At 48.3% G+C, this 12,662-nt stretch overlaps 1 protein-coding gene and 1 pseudogene across 2 annotated transcripts in view; one reads left to right on the forward strand and one right to left on the reverse strand.

Moving 5' to 3' along the window:
- Nucleotides 1–12,662, forward strand: part of FSIP1 (fibrous sheath interacting protein 1) — a gene marked incomplete at both ends in the record, with an annotated part of 193,334 nt that overhangs the window by 37,230 nt on the left and 143,442 nt on the right. The gene's annotated exons all lie outside the window — the stretch shown is intronic.
- On the reverse strand, nucleotides 2,382–3,621 carry LOC311176080 (melanoma-associated antigen 10-like; annotated as a pseudogene). The gene is made up of 2 exons: nucleotides 3,494–3,621; nucleotides 2,382–3,395 (listed from the first exon to the last, which is right to left on the reverse strand). The product of its transcript is annotated as a melanoma-associated antigen 10-like (transcript).

Below are 12,662 nucleotides of genomic sequence, written 5' to 3' on the forward strand. Positions count from 1 at the left end.
GGCAGCAGATTTGGTGGCTCATCTGCTGGTACCAATAATTGTCTTTTGCACTTGGTTGGTGCCCTGCCTGGACTTATTTGTGTTCTGTTGTATTTTGTTATATTGTATTTTGTTATTTGATGTATTTGCTTTTGTGGGCCATGGCTGCATTGTTTGTTTGCTTAGAAAATTGTGTATATATATGTATAGACTGTATGGCAGAAAACCCTGAGGGGGTGGACTGTAGGGTAAAGAAAATGTCAGGCTTTTCTGCCCTTCCGCCATCAGGATAGATGATGGATCCTTGTCCTGAATGCATGCCTGATGGCGGGCACCTGGAATAGGGTGTGGGCATAGGTAGATGGGATTCAGCTGAGTTAAGACTGCGCTTTTAAGGGCGGCGTCACTGGGGGACGCCAGCAGCAGCACCAGCAGTAGCAGCACCAGCAGCAGCAGTAGAACCTGAAAGAGAAGCCGAAGCAGAAGCAGAGAACGCCAGAGAGCCCAGATAGAGTGAAGACTTGCTGGGGGCTGGGAGGCCTGCCAGCCTCCCAGCCCCCCAGCCAGCACCCCTGCCTGCCATATGCCTGGTGAACCCCAATAAAAGACCTGCAAATCCACTGAGGACTCTGACTCCTCCTTTACCCGGTCTGCATGGGATCAGAAAACCTGCACTGTGGTCCAGTCCTGCCTTTACATATGTATAAATCAATCAATCAATCAATCAATCAATCCAAAAAAAAAGTCTTTAGAAAGCCCGAGAGAGAAGCAGAGCCATGAGAAGAGCAGAGAGAATGTGGGAGAAGGCCGGAGAGCCCAGATAGAGTGAAGACTTGCTGGGCGCTGGGAGGCCTGCCAGTCTCCTGACCCCCCAGCACCCCTGCCTGCTGTGTACCGGGTAAATCCCAATAAAAAGACCTGCAAAAAGCCACTAAGGACTCTGACTCCTCCTTCACCCGGTCTGCATGGGATCAGAAAACCTGCTCAGTAGTCTTCCTGCCCATACAGAAAGCTATGAATTAACTATTTTTTATTTTTTTCTTTATTTCTTGACCCCAAGATTTTACTTTTCCATGAAAACTTTTTTCCAATGCCATATTACCTTGTTTCAGATCACAAAATGAGATGGAAAATTTCCCAATTTGCTTTACAAACTAGTAAATCGCTCACTTCTTAAACTAGATTTAAATAGCATACTGTTGTGACCAATGCCATTTGTAAGTTTAGAATTTGAAGTTTAATTTTTTTTGAAGATTGATTTATTTTTATGCATATAAGATCTGAGGTACAGGCCAGAGGTGAAGGGGGTGGATTCACTAGAGACAGAGAAAGGGACAGAACAGGCAGACTGACTGAAATACACTTCTGTGGGGAGCAGCAGGCAAGATGGGAGAGGTGTGCTGCACCACGTGGGTAGTTCCCTGGCTGGCTGGGGAACTTGGGCTGCAGAGGCTGCGGACAGCCTCATAGTGCTGTGCTGTAACCCCTTGCGCCACCAGGGAGGCCCTTGAAGTTTAATATTGTATTAATAGGAGTATTTAAAATACGAGAGAGGAAGAGGAAATCTCTAAGTCATCCTTATAGACGAGGAACACAAAAGGATGTCATGCACTCATGCTGCGGGAGTCACATGATGTTCCACACTTAGAACGATGGCTTCTCTCTTCAGATACAGAGGGAAACTCTGACCTCACAGGGATCAAGAGAATGAAACCGAGCAAACCTGTGGTTTGGCTCAGTTGGTGGGACCTCACCTTATGCTTAGGACTGCAGAACAAGACCCAAAGGCAAACGCAGCGTGAGACAATAACAGGCCTTATTGACACAGGAAGAAAGACTGAGCATTCACTGATTGGCACATGGTCTGATGCTGCCTGTCCTGCCCAGAGAGCATCCTCTGCTCAGAGACCAAGGCTCACACAAAGCTGTGCATGGCATATAGGTGAGCTTTTCCGCAGACACGCCTCCCACCAGTGATTTAACTGTCAAAGCCCCAGCTGTATAACTGCTCAAGTGCCAGCGGTTTAACTGCCAAAAGCCCAGCAGTTTAACTGCCAGAAGCTTAGCAGTTTATCTGTTCCAAACTCCAGCAGCTTAATTACCCAAAAGCCCAGCAGTTTTAAGTAGCCGAAGTTCAGCAGTTTTAACTACCCACAGCTGAGTAGTTTTAACTAGTCAAAGCCTAGCAGTTTATCTGGTCAGAAGCCTTAGCTGTTTAACTGGTCAAGAGCTTCAGCAGCATAACTACACCCAGAATGCCAGCAGTTTAACTGCCCAAAGCCTCAGCTCTGCTCCTGATTCCCATCAGCCCCCGCTCAGGACACGGGGTTTGAAAAGCTCTCCCTTCTACCATCGGTTTGGCTGTGCGCATTGGCTCGGAGGGTTGGTCCTCAGTGTTCTTCTTACAAGAAGTTGCTGGCTATGGCTCTGAAACAGGCCCTGGCTCTGGCCCGCTCGCTGACTCTGCACCTCTCCTGGCACAGGCTGCATCTCTGGCTTGGTCTCTCTTCCTCATCTCTCAAAACCTTTTCATACCAGAGAGGAAAGGCACTGGGGACATATCATTGATCTTGGCCAGAAACTCCAGCACTTTCATCTTGCTGGTTTTAGTGTGGGCCCTGAGGTCTCACAGGAACTCATAACGTGCGGGATCACTGTTGGACACTTGCTGGTTCTCCAGGTACTGTTCCTCTCCCCAGTAACTCTTGGTAATGAGCTTCCTGGGTTCCCCATAGATGAAGTGCTTCATCCCAGCATACATGCCTGTCACATTCAGCACTTCCCAGATGTCTTCCTCAGGGGCGCTGTTGCCATCCATGAAGATCACACCCAGGGTATTTGTCTAGAGGCCCGTCTTGGGCATGCTCTGCTCACATCACTGAGGGTGAGGTCCAAAGTGTTTCCAGGACCTAAGAGTGGCCGCTGGGGTCAACTTCATGTCAGTGCCAAGCAGTAGCTGCCTGCACTCAGAGGCTTGGCTGAACATCACAGGAAAGAGGTCCTGATAATTTTTGATGATACCATTCAGCATTTGTGCCTTTGTGGGTGGCTCCTTTGTGTGAAACTTGAGGAGCAGAAACTCTACCAGGTCATCCACGTTCTGATTGATGGCATCGCTGAGCAAGCACTCAGTGTCTGGCAGGGCCTGTGAAGTACTTGGCCCTTCCTCTTCTCGGATGCTGAAGTACTGATCTGATTTGATTGGTGAAGTGACAGCCGCTGCGATGGGGAGAAGCAGACTCTCTGAGGATGTGGGAGAGGACTTGATGACTTGGCAGCAACAGAAACCTCCTCTGCAGTGCCTTGACTTCTGGCTGGCTCTGGGCTTACTCTGATGTGCCCTGAGGACTTGTGCCTGACAAAGACCTTCACCTCCTTGTTCCTGGCACCCCTGATTTCGGGCAGCCCTGCTGCACCTGCTGACGCCTGGCAGGACTTCTGTTTACCAGAGGCCACCCTCGCCAAAGGACAGTCTCGTCTTAATGAGGCGTCAAAGACAGAAATGAGGGCGTACCCCAGCATGCAGCCACGTGCTCCGTGTGCTCTTCTGACTTGACTCCGGCGGTACTTCTGCCTTGCCTCTGTGGACACGAAGCTGGGCTCCTTCTTCGGATTTCCTTCTGTTGCTGAGTAGTATTTCATTCTGTGGGTGTACCACAGTGTTATGCCTTCACCTAGTGAAGGTAACTTCAATTCTAGTCTTTGGTGATTAGAAATAAAATCACTTTTAACAGTTATATGCAGCTTATTTGTGGACATAAAATTTCAATTTCTTTAGGTAAATAGCAGAATTGCTAGATTATATGGTGAGAGTGTTTAACTTTGTAAGAACTGCTTGTATCTTTTTGCGTTCCTGCCAGTAGAGAATGAGGCTTCCTGGTGCTCCGCATCCTTGCCAACAGTTGGAGTGTTTTTACATTTTAGCCATCCTCACAGGTCTACCACGGTTCCTAATTGTTGTTTTAATGTGCGTGTGCACTTTTCTGAGGACAAATGGTGTGGAGTATCTTTTCAGATGCTCATCTTCAGAGTGAGTGTATGTTTTCTGTGTAGATCATTTGTCCATTTTAAACATTGTACTTTTTATGTTAAGGATATTTTGGATACAAGTCCTTGATCCAATATGTGCTTTTCAGGTACTTTCTCCCAGTCTGCATCTTCCCCCACCCCCCATTCTCTTAGTGATGTCCTTGCAGATAGAAATTTTTAATTTGAGGAAACTTCATTTATCCATTTTTTCTTTCCTGGATCATGTTTTGGTGTTATATATAAAAACTGGTCCCCAAATCCAAGGTCTAGTAGAATTTTTTTCTCCTATGATTGCCTTTAGGGCTTTATAGGTTTGCTGTTTTTTTATATTTAAAAGCAGGTTTATTAGGGAGAGGCTAAAAAAGTACACTTGCATAGACACAAGCAGGCAGGAAGAGCTGCTATAGATTTGCATTTGACATTTAGGTTTATAGTACAGTGTCAGCTCATTTTTTTAAGGTTTCATAGTGCTAGAATTTTTTTATTCTGCAAGCAGTACAGTATAGCACTTTTGTCCCTTGTCTTCCAGGTCTACCTAAAAGATGGATTCATTTCCCCTCCTAACACTTTCTCTCAGAAAGAGCAGCAAGTTAATGTTGATTAGAAGGCCCAGAAATCATCACAAAATATAGACTAAGAGGGACGCATTGCAAAACAAATATGATTTGAGGAAATACATACACCTGGAAATAATACAGAACATTGTCCACATTCCAGGAAGGAACACTTCTTTTTATTTCTGAGAAACCCACTTGAAAATTTATGAACAAGAGGAATGACTATGATTTAGCATTTCATTTGCATTTTCAGCGTATCATATTGTCCGAAAATGTGGGTGCTTCTTTATACGTTCAACAGCACAATGAACCCTGTTGCTTTTATTATGCCTTCAGAGCCCCCACTGAAGAAATCCTAAATCTATTGACAGTGATAGGACAGTGTGTTTAACAATCATTTATTAATGAGTGTCAGGACTGCACTGCTTTGTTTTCATTTTCTCAAGTAGTTTTTTAAAATATATTTTTACATCATTTTTCATTTTTGCACAATATATGCATTTTCATCTCCGTTATGTTCCCCATACCGTTCCTACCCCCATTATTGTGACCCTAATCCCTCCTCCCCTCCCCCCCCACCCCTGTAGTGTGTCTCTGGTTTATAGTTGCTTGTTGATTTTGATTTTTACTTTATTATAATTAGTCTTTTTCCTGGTCCCTTATTTAGGTTTTCTAGATTCCTGCTCTGAGTGATTTGGTATTTTTCTTTTTCTTTCTGACTTATTTAGCTGAGCATGATCCCTTCCAGCTCCATCCATGTTGCTGCAAACGGCATGAGTTTATCTTTTTTGATTGCTGAGTAATATTCCATGGTGTATATGGACTACATCTTCTTGATCCAGTCATCTATTTTTGGGCATTTGGGTTGTTTTCATACCTTACAATTGTAAATAGTGCTACTGTAAACATAGAGGTGCAGGTGCCCTTTTGAATTAATGATCTGTGTTCTCTGGGTAAATACCTAGGAGTGGAATTAATGTTTTTCATGGAAGCACCATCTACAGCAGATTGAAGAATCTCTGCACAGCTTTCCATAGTGATTGGACCATTTTACACTTCCACCAACAGTGCAGGAGAGTTACTTTTTCTCCATATTCTCTCCAACATTTGTTGTAGCTATTTTTTTAATATGTGCCATTCTCACTGGTGTAAGATGGTATCTCATTGTAGTTTTGATTTGCATTTCCCTGATTACAAGTGATGCTGAACATTTTTTCATATGCCTGTTGGCCATTTGCATTTCCTCTCTGTTGAAGTTCCTTTTTTTCTCTTCAGCCCATTTTTGGACTGGATTATTTACTTTGTTTTGGTTGAGTCTCTTCAGCTTTTTGTAAATTTTTTGATCAGTCCTTTATCATTAGTGTTGTGTGCAAAAATTTTCTTCCACTCGGTGGGGTGTCTGCTTGTTTTGGTTACTGTCTGTTTTGCTGTACAGGATCTCTTTAATTTGGTGTAGTCCCAGCTGTTTGTCTTTGCCTTCACTATCACTGCTTTGGGTGATGAGTCTTTAAAGATGTCGCTGAGGTGTATGTCATGTAGTGTTTTGCCTATATTTCCTTCATATAGTTTATGGTTGCAGGTCTTATGTCTTGTTCTTTAATCTATTCTGAGTTGATTTTTGTTCATGGTCTGAGGTAGTAGTCAATCTTCTTTCTTTTGCATGTAGCAACCCAATTTTTCCAGCACCATTTATTGAACATACTTTCTTTGCTCTATTGTATATTCTTTGCTCTTTTGTCAAAGATTAGTTGTCCATATAAGTGTGGTTTTATTTCTGGGTTCTCTATTCAGTTCCATTGGTCTGTGTGTCTGTTTTGGTGCCAATACCAAACTGTTTTCATTCTTATGGCTTTGTAGTATAGCTTGAAGTTTGGAAGTGTGATACCTCCTTTCTCCAGTGTTTTCATCAGTAGGGCTTTGAGTATTTGTGTTTTTTTGTGATTCCATATGAATTTCATCAGTATTTGTTCTATTTCTTTGAAGAATGTCATTGAGATTTTTATTGGAATAGCGTTGAATCTGTATATTGCTTTTGGTAGGATGGCCATTTTAATAATGTTAAATCTTCCAGTCCATGAGCAGGGAATGTCTTTCCATTTCTTTTTGTCTTCCATTTCTTCTATTTCTTTTAACAGTGTTTTATAATTTTCTTAGTACAGGTCTTTCACCTCTTTTGTTAGGTTTATTCCCAATTTTTTTTTGTTTGTTTGTTTCAGTTGTAAAAGAGATGGTTTTCTTGATTTCTTCTTCTTGAAATTGATTGTGTATAGGAAGGCTACTGATTTTTCGTGTTGATTTTGAATCCTGCTACTTTACTGAACTGGTTGATTATTTTGAGTAGTTTTCCTATAGAGTTTTTAGTTTTCTCTATGTATAGTATCTTATTGTCTGCTAATAGTGATAGTTTTACTTCTTCTTTCCCTATCTGGATTCCTTTTATGTTTAGACATACACATTGACATCGATTTGGACTGTGAGGCAATTCTAAAATTAAGCCAACAGGTTAAAATAAAGCAAAAAAACTCAATGTGGCTGATGATGTAAACCTTTATGACGTCGTACATGACATTTGTCATTTGTAGCACTTTGAAATATCGCTTTAAACAAAGTTTCCCTAGTCAAAACTGTTTGAATCTATTTCCTGATAGAGTGAGAAAATGTTCACATGTAAAAGGGCAAGGAGACAGTCCAAATGTACTGTTATTTAGAATGTTCTTGTTTGAGGACTTGTTTGGGTCAGTCAACAGCATTCTTCCTATATAGAAAACTGTCTCAGGAGCTGAAGAAACAGGTGGAAATTCCATTGTAGCGTGAAATTCTGAAAATGTGTTAGTTTGATTTAGGTGCAGATAACACTGCGAAGGGAGGAGAGAATGTGGTTCAGGACAAAATGTGCAGCCCCTGCCGGCAAGGCGGTCAGAAGTGACATGTGGGTTGGAGCAAAGCAAGGTCAGAGAGGTGGTAGGGCAGACATGGGGGGAGGGATTCTGCAAGAACAAGAGCAAACACCCCAGGTGGCAACAGGTTGTGACAGAAAGAAGGGCACCCATATGCCCCCAAATAGATGACTGGATGAAGAATATGTGGTACATATACACAATGGAATATTACTTAGCAATCAAAACAGATACTCATGCAATTTGCAGCAATAAGGATGGAGCTGGAAAGGATCATGCTCAGTGAAATAAGCCAGAAAGAAAAAGAAAAATACCAGATGGACTCACTTATAGCAGGAATTGAGAAAACCTGAATAAGGGACCAGGGAAAGGCTAATTATAGTAAAGTAAAAATCAAAATCAACAAGCAACTATAAGCCAGAGATACACTACAAATGGGAGGAGGGAGTAGAATCAAAACAAGGGGTGTGGGAATTGTATGGGGAATATAACCAAGATGAAAATGCATGCATTGTGCAAAAATGAAAAATGATGCAAAAAATATAAAAAAAAATGCAAGAAGGACAGCTCACCCAGGAGGGCTGGAGACAGGGAGAGTAGGCGGGGGCTGGCAGGGCTGAGACCAGCAAGGGCAGTGAAGGCTGTAAAAAGAGGTTTTTGTGACGTTACAAGCACAGTAAGCCATGGAAAGTCTTGAGGCATCCGATCGAATGATCTGATTTATACTCTCACTCTTCAACTGGTTGCGGGATGGTGGATGTTTAAGGAAGGCAGGAGCAACCAGTGAGGAGCCTCAGTCATGGCCCAGTGACTTGCAGCCATCCCAGGCTGGTAGGTGCATTGTCAGTTCTCAAAGATGAAAGAGAATGAGGAGCTTTTCCATGGAGTTTTGCAGTCCCTTAAGGCTGAGACGGGTCATGGACACAGGCGGGCTACAGAGCACGAGACTCCCCCTCTGTGAGACGCAGAACAGTAGCTCCCCTCCAGACAGAGTAGCTGAGGCAGGTGGATATTTATGGCTATGAGGTGGCCATGGGGGTTTGAGAGAAAACTGGAATGGGCAATGGAGTCAGCAACCGAAACGCAAGTGGCCGTTCCTGCTCTGAGCACAGCTCAGGAGCAGCAGAACCTCTCATGGCCACTGATGGGTCAGGTTCCCCACATGGAGATGGACCAGCGGGAACCTGCCCTGTGCGTCCTCATGCCCTGAGACAAATGAGGCGCTGGAGCAATATCAGAACCCACACCCCTGAGCCAATGTGTCTGAGCTTCGGGGCCCTGGCTGTGCTCCACGCTGCTCAGGTGAGACTTGCTCCTCCACTAATACCATTTGTGAATGATCAGGGTAGGCCTGGAGGGGTGGGAGGGGAGGGGTGAAAGGAACCTGCAGCCTGAGCAGCAGCAGACCCCCATTGTTCACAAGAACCCACCATTTCCAGAAGCCAGGCAATTCCTGGCAGGACTCGGAGTCAAAGCTTCTGGACCTGTTCGTTGCAAACCACTGCTCCCCAACCCCAAGTGTGCGCAACAAGCAGGTCTTTCTTTCTTTCTTTTTTTTAAAGATTTAATTACACAAGAACTGAGGTACAAGCCAGAGGTGCGGGAGGGTGAGAAGATTTATCAGAGACAGAGTGGGGAGCAGGACAGGCAGACTGACCGAAATACACTGCTGAGGGAACAGCGGGCGAGACAGGAGAGGTCTGTGACATCATGTGGGCATCTCCCTGCCAGGCTGGGAATCAAACAGGTGCTGCAGAGGCTGCGGGCAGCTCCACAGCGTTGCACTCTACCCGCTGTGCCAACAGGGATGCCCAGAAGCAGATCTGTCTAAGCCAGAAATCTCGGTGGGAGCTGACCAGCCCCAGCTGCCCCCAGCCCCATCTGAGTAGGTCAGAGGGTGTCCCCACAGCACGGGGTGACGGACACACATGGCGTGTCATGCTGCTGGCGACACTCCTGACGGTGAGGGAAGGGGCTCTGCCCTCACCCCAGCAGGCAAGACAGGAGATCAGCAGACACGGGGAGGAGGGAACCTGCAGGCCGAGCTTTGCAGCACCTGCCGACCTGCCAGAGCCGCCCCGGCCTGTGGCCTGCGAGGTGGCCGATGGGCACACTCCGCTCATGGGCACAAACGGGAGAACCGTGTCCCAGAGAGTTTTCAGTGTTAGGATGGGAAGGACGGACTTTGTTGCGTCTCCCGCTGCCAACATTATGGCGTTTATGATGTCGGGTGATGGTGTCGTGTCCTGTGGAGACGCGTCGGGGCTTGAGGGAGTGACTGTGTGGAGAGACCTTTAACAGCCAAAACCCAGGACGGGTTTTCTCGCTACAGAGGAAACGGCCTCGCAAGCGTCCACGGGTTTCTTGAAGTGGGTGAATCTCAGTCTCTGGTAAGTCCTGTCCACACTCTTCTCAGCAGTTGCTTTTTCGTGAAGGCTGAAAAGCCCCGGGGCGCCCCTCTGCGAGGGCTGTGGCCTCTGCTCTGACTCCATAAAGAGCCGCTGTGATGTCACCGGCAGAGCCCCCCGGAGCCCGGCCCGGAATGCGGCTGTGGGGGCAGAGCCGGGAGCGCTGGACAGTGACTGTGGACTCGGAGGGAGAGGCCGGGTGCTGGTTTACTGGGTTTTCTTTTGGTTTAGTTCTTTATTTACTTATTTACTTATTTATTTTAGTTATTTTGGTTTTTTTCCTTATTTTCCTTTATTTTTTATTGTTTATTTTTTCCTGTTATTTCTTTTTTATTTTAATTTTTTGAGTTTTTAAATTTTAAATTTTTCTTTTTTCTTTTTGATTTCCCCCATTTTCCCTTGTGTTATATATTTGTGTTTTGTTTTTTCCCTTTGTTGTTGTCTATTTTTTTATTTTAGTTGTTAGTTTCTAATTGTTGTTTGTTCCCTTGTGGTTTGTCCTTTTGTCTTTGTTGTTATTCTCTGTTTTATTCTTAACTTTAGTGGTTAATTTGTTATTGGTTTGTTTTTATCATATTTTTATACTTTTATCTCGGTAATTTTTGTGGTTGTGTATTTTCATTTATTTAGTGTAGCTGGTATTAGTGGCGCCGGGTAGGGGGGCATGGTTGGTGTTGCTGGCGGAGTTAAGGTAGCCCTGGTAGCATTTCATCAGCTTTTCGAGTACTGGGAACACAGGTGAGCAGCACCTGGGTTCATCTGCTGGCAGAGCTGGCGCTGGAGGGCTCTGGACAGCCAGGGCCCGAGCGAGTGGTGAGGGGCCACCCTCGCCGTCCGAGGCGCCCGTCTGCCGGGGGATGACGAGCTCCGCGATGCCCGCGCTGGGGGCCGGCGCCCACGCCAGGGTGAGGCTGGCGCTGCCCGGGCCCCCGGGCGCGGAGGTGGCCATCAAGGTCATCCCCAAGTCCGGCGAGCCCGAGGAGTCCCTGGCCCGCGAGGGGGGTGCGTGAAGGCCCTTCGGCACCCCAACATCGTGCAGCTTTTCCAGGCGGTGGACACCGCGGCCGAGGAGCTGCTGGTCGTGCAGTCCGCGCCGGGGGTGGGGGGGGGCGCCCTGGAGGACCCCCTGGGCGAGCGCGGGCGCCCGGGGGAGACGGAGGCCCGCGGGATCTTCTGTCAGGTCCTCCCGGCCGGTCAGCCGCGCCCCGGGCCCTGAAGCCGCAGAACCTGCTCCTGGACGCGCGCGGGGACATCCGGCTGGCGGGCTTCGGGCTCTGCGCCCCCTGCTCCAGGGCGGCGCTGCTCCAGACCTGCTGTGGCACCCCGGAATTCGCGGCCCCTGAGCTCTTCCTGCGCCAGGACTGCAGAGGCCCACGGTGGACGTCTGGAGCCTGGAGGTGATCCCCCGCAACATGGTGACCGGGAGCTGCCTTCGCGGGGACCAGCCCTGTGGAGCTGCGGGCGCTGGTGCTGAGCGGCTTCTGCCCGGAGCCTGCCTCCCTCTCGGAGCAGTGCCGGGACCTGCTGAGGCGGGTGATGGTGTGGGACCCCCAGACACGGAGCACCCTGGACAGCGTCCTCCAGCACCCCCGGGTGGGGTGGAGAACGGACTCCTGCCCTGCAGCAAGACGTCCCCCGGCCGCCACGACGAGGCCGCGACGGAAGCCATGTGGGCCTGGGATTCCAGAGAGAGGACATCGCCAGGGCGGTTTCGGAGGGAAAATACGACGGGGTTATGGGGACCTTCTGGATACTGTGCTCCAGGCAGCGGGAGGCGGAGGAGGAGGGCCCGGGCCCCGCCTTCTTCCACAGGCCCTCGGTCCCGTTGGGGCCCATGGTGGCCTGGCTTCGGAGGACACCCAGGAGCCCAGCACCACCTCCGGGTCTGGCCCCCTGATGGGGGACGCCTGGATGCCCAGCCTCACCTCCCAGGCAGGCATCCTGCGGGAGGGCACCTGGGGGAGGAGCACCACCTCCTTGCCAGGCCACCGCCTGGAGCCCATCAGAGAGCACAGCACCACCTCGGTGACAACCCCCCAGCTGGAGGGCCCCAAGAAACACATCACCGCTGCCTTAGCAGGCCCCCAGCTGGAGGGGGACCAGGAATACAGAAGCAAAACCAGCCCAGCCCGCAAGCCCTCCAGCACTGTGACCTTAGGCCTGCCAGGCCAAGTGGCTGGCGCCTCCCGTTCAGCAGTGCAGTGGCCCCTGCAGGAAGACTGGGCCATGAACACAATGCTGATGATGTAGAGTCCACACGAATTTCAGGCCGAGGTGGCAAGGCCAGAGCTAAAAGTATCATCAAAACCATTTTAAAATTTTGCTGTATCTGTGTTCTGGGGCAGTGCTGCTGAGGACCTACTGCGGCATCCCGGAATTCATGGCCCCCTATTTCTTGGGCGTTCCATGAAAAACACCACCACAGAGTTCATACAATCAGAGACTATGACTATTACCACCACACTCCACAGAATTCACCCCACACCCCACACCCACCCAGTGGCCATGGTGAACAGGAGCACACCAGAGGAGGCCGAGGCTCTGGAGAGGGGTCAGGGACTGGGCCCAGCCAGAGGGACCAGGAGCAGCATGAGATGCATAGACATGGAGAACAGATGTCCGGGAGCACAGAAGTCCAAGGAGCTGGTGAAGGGCCAGGAGGGCAACAGGACTGGTGAAGTACCTGGAGGGGAGCAGAGCGGGTGAAGGGGGGAAAGGAGAGGTTGAGGGCTGCTGAGCAGGTGCAGGGCCCCAGGATGGGAGTGGAGCTGTGAGGGCGGAGCCTCCAGAGG

This window comes from Talpa europaea (assembly GCF_964194135.1).
Source record: "Talpa europaea genome assembly, chromosome: 8".
Classification (NCBI taxonomy): Eukaryota; Metazoa; Chordata; class Mammalia; order Eulipotyphla; family Talpidae; genus Talpa; species Talpa europaea.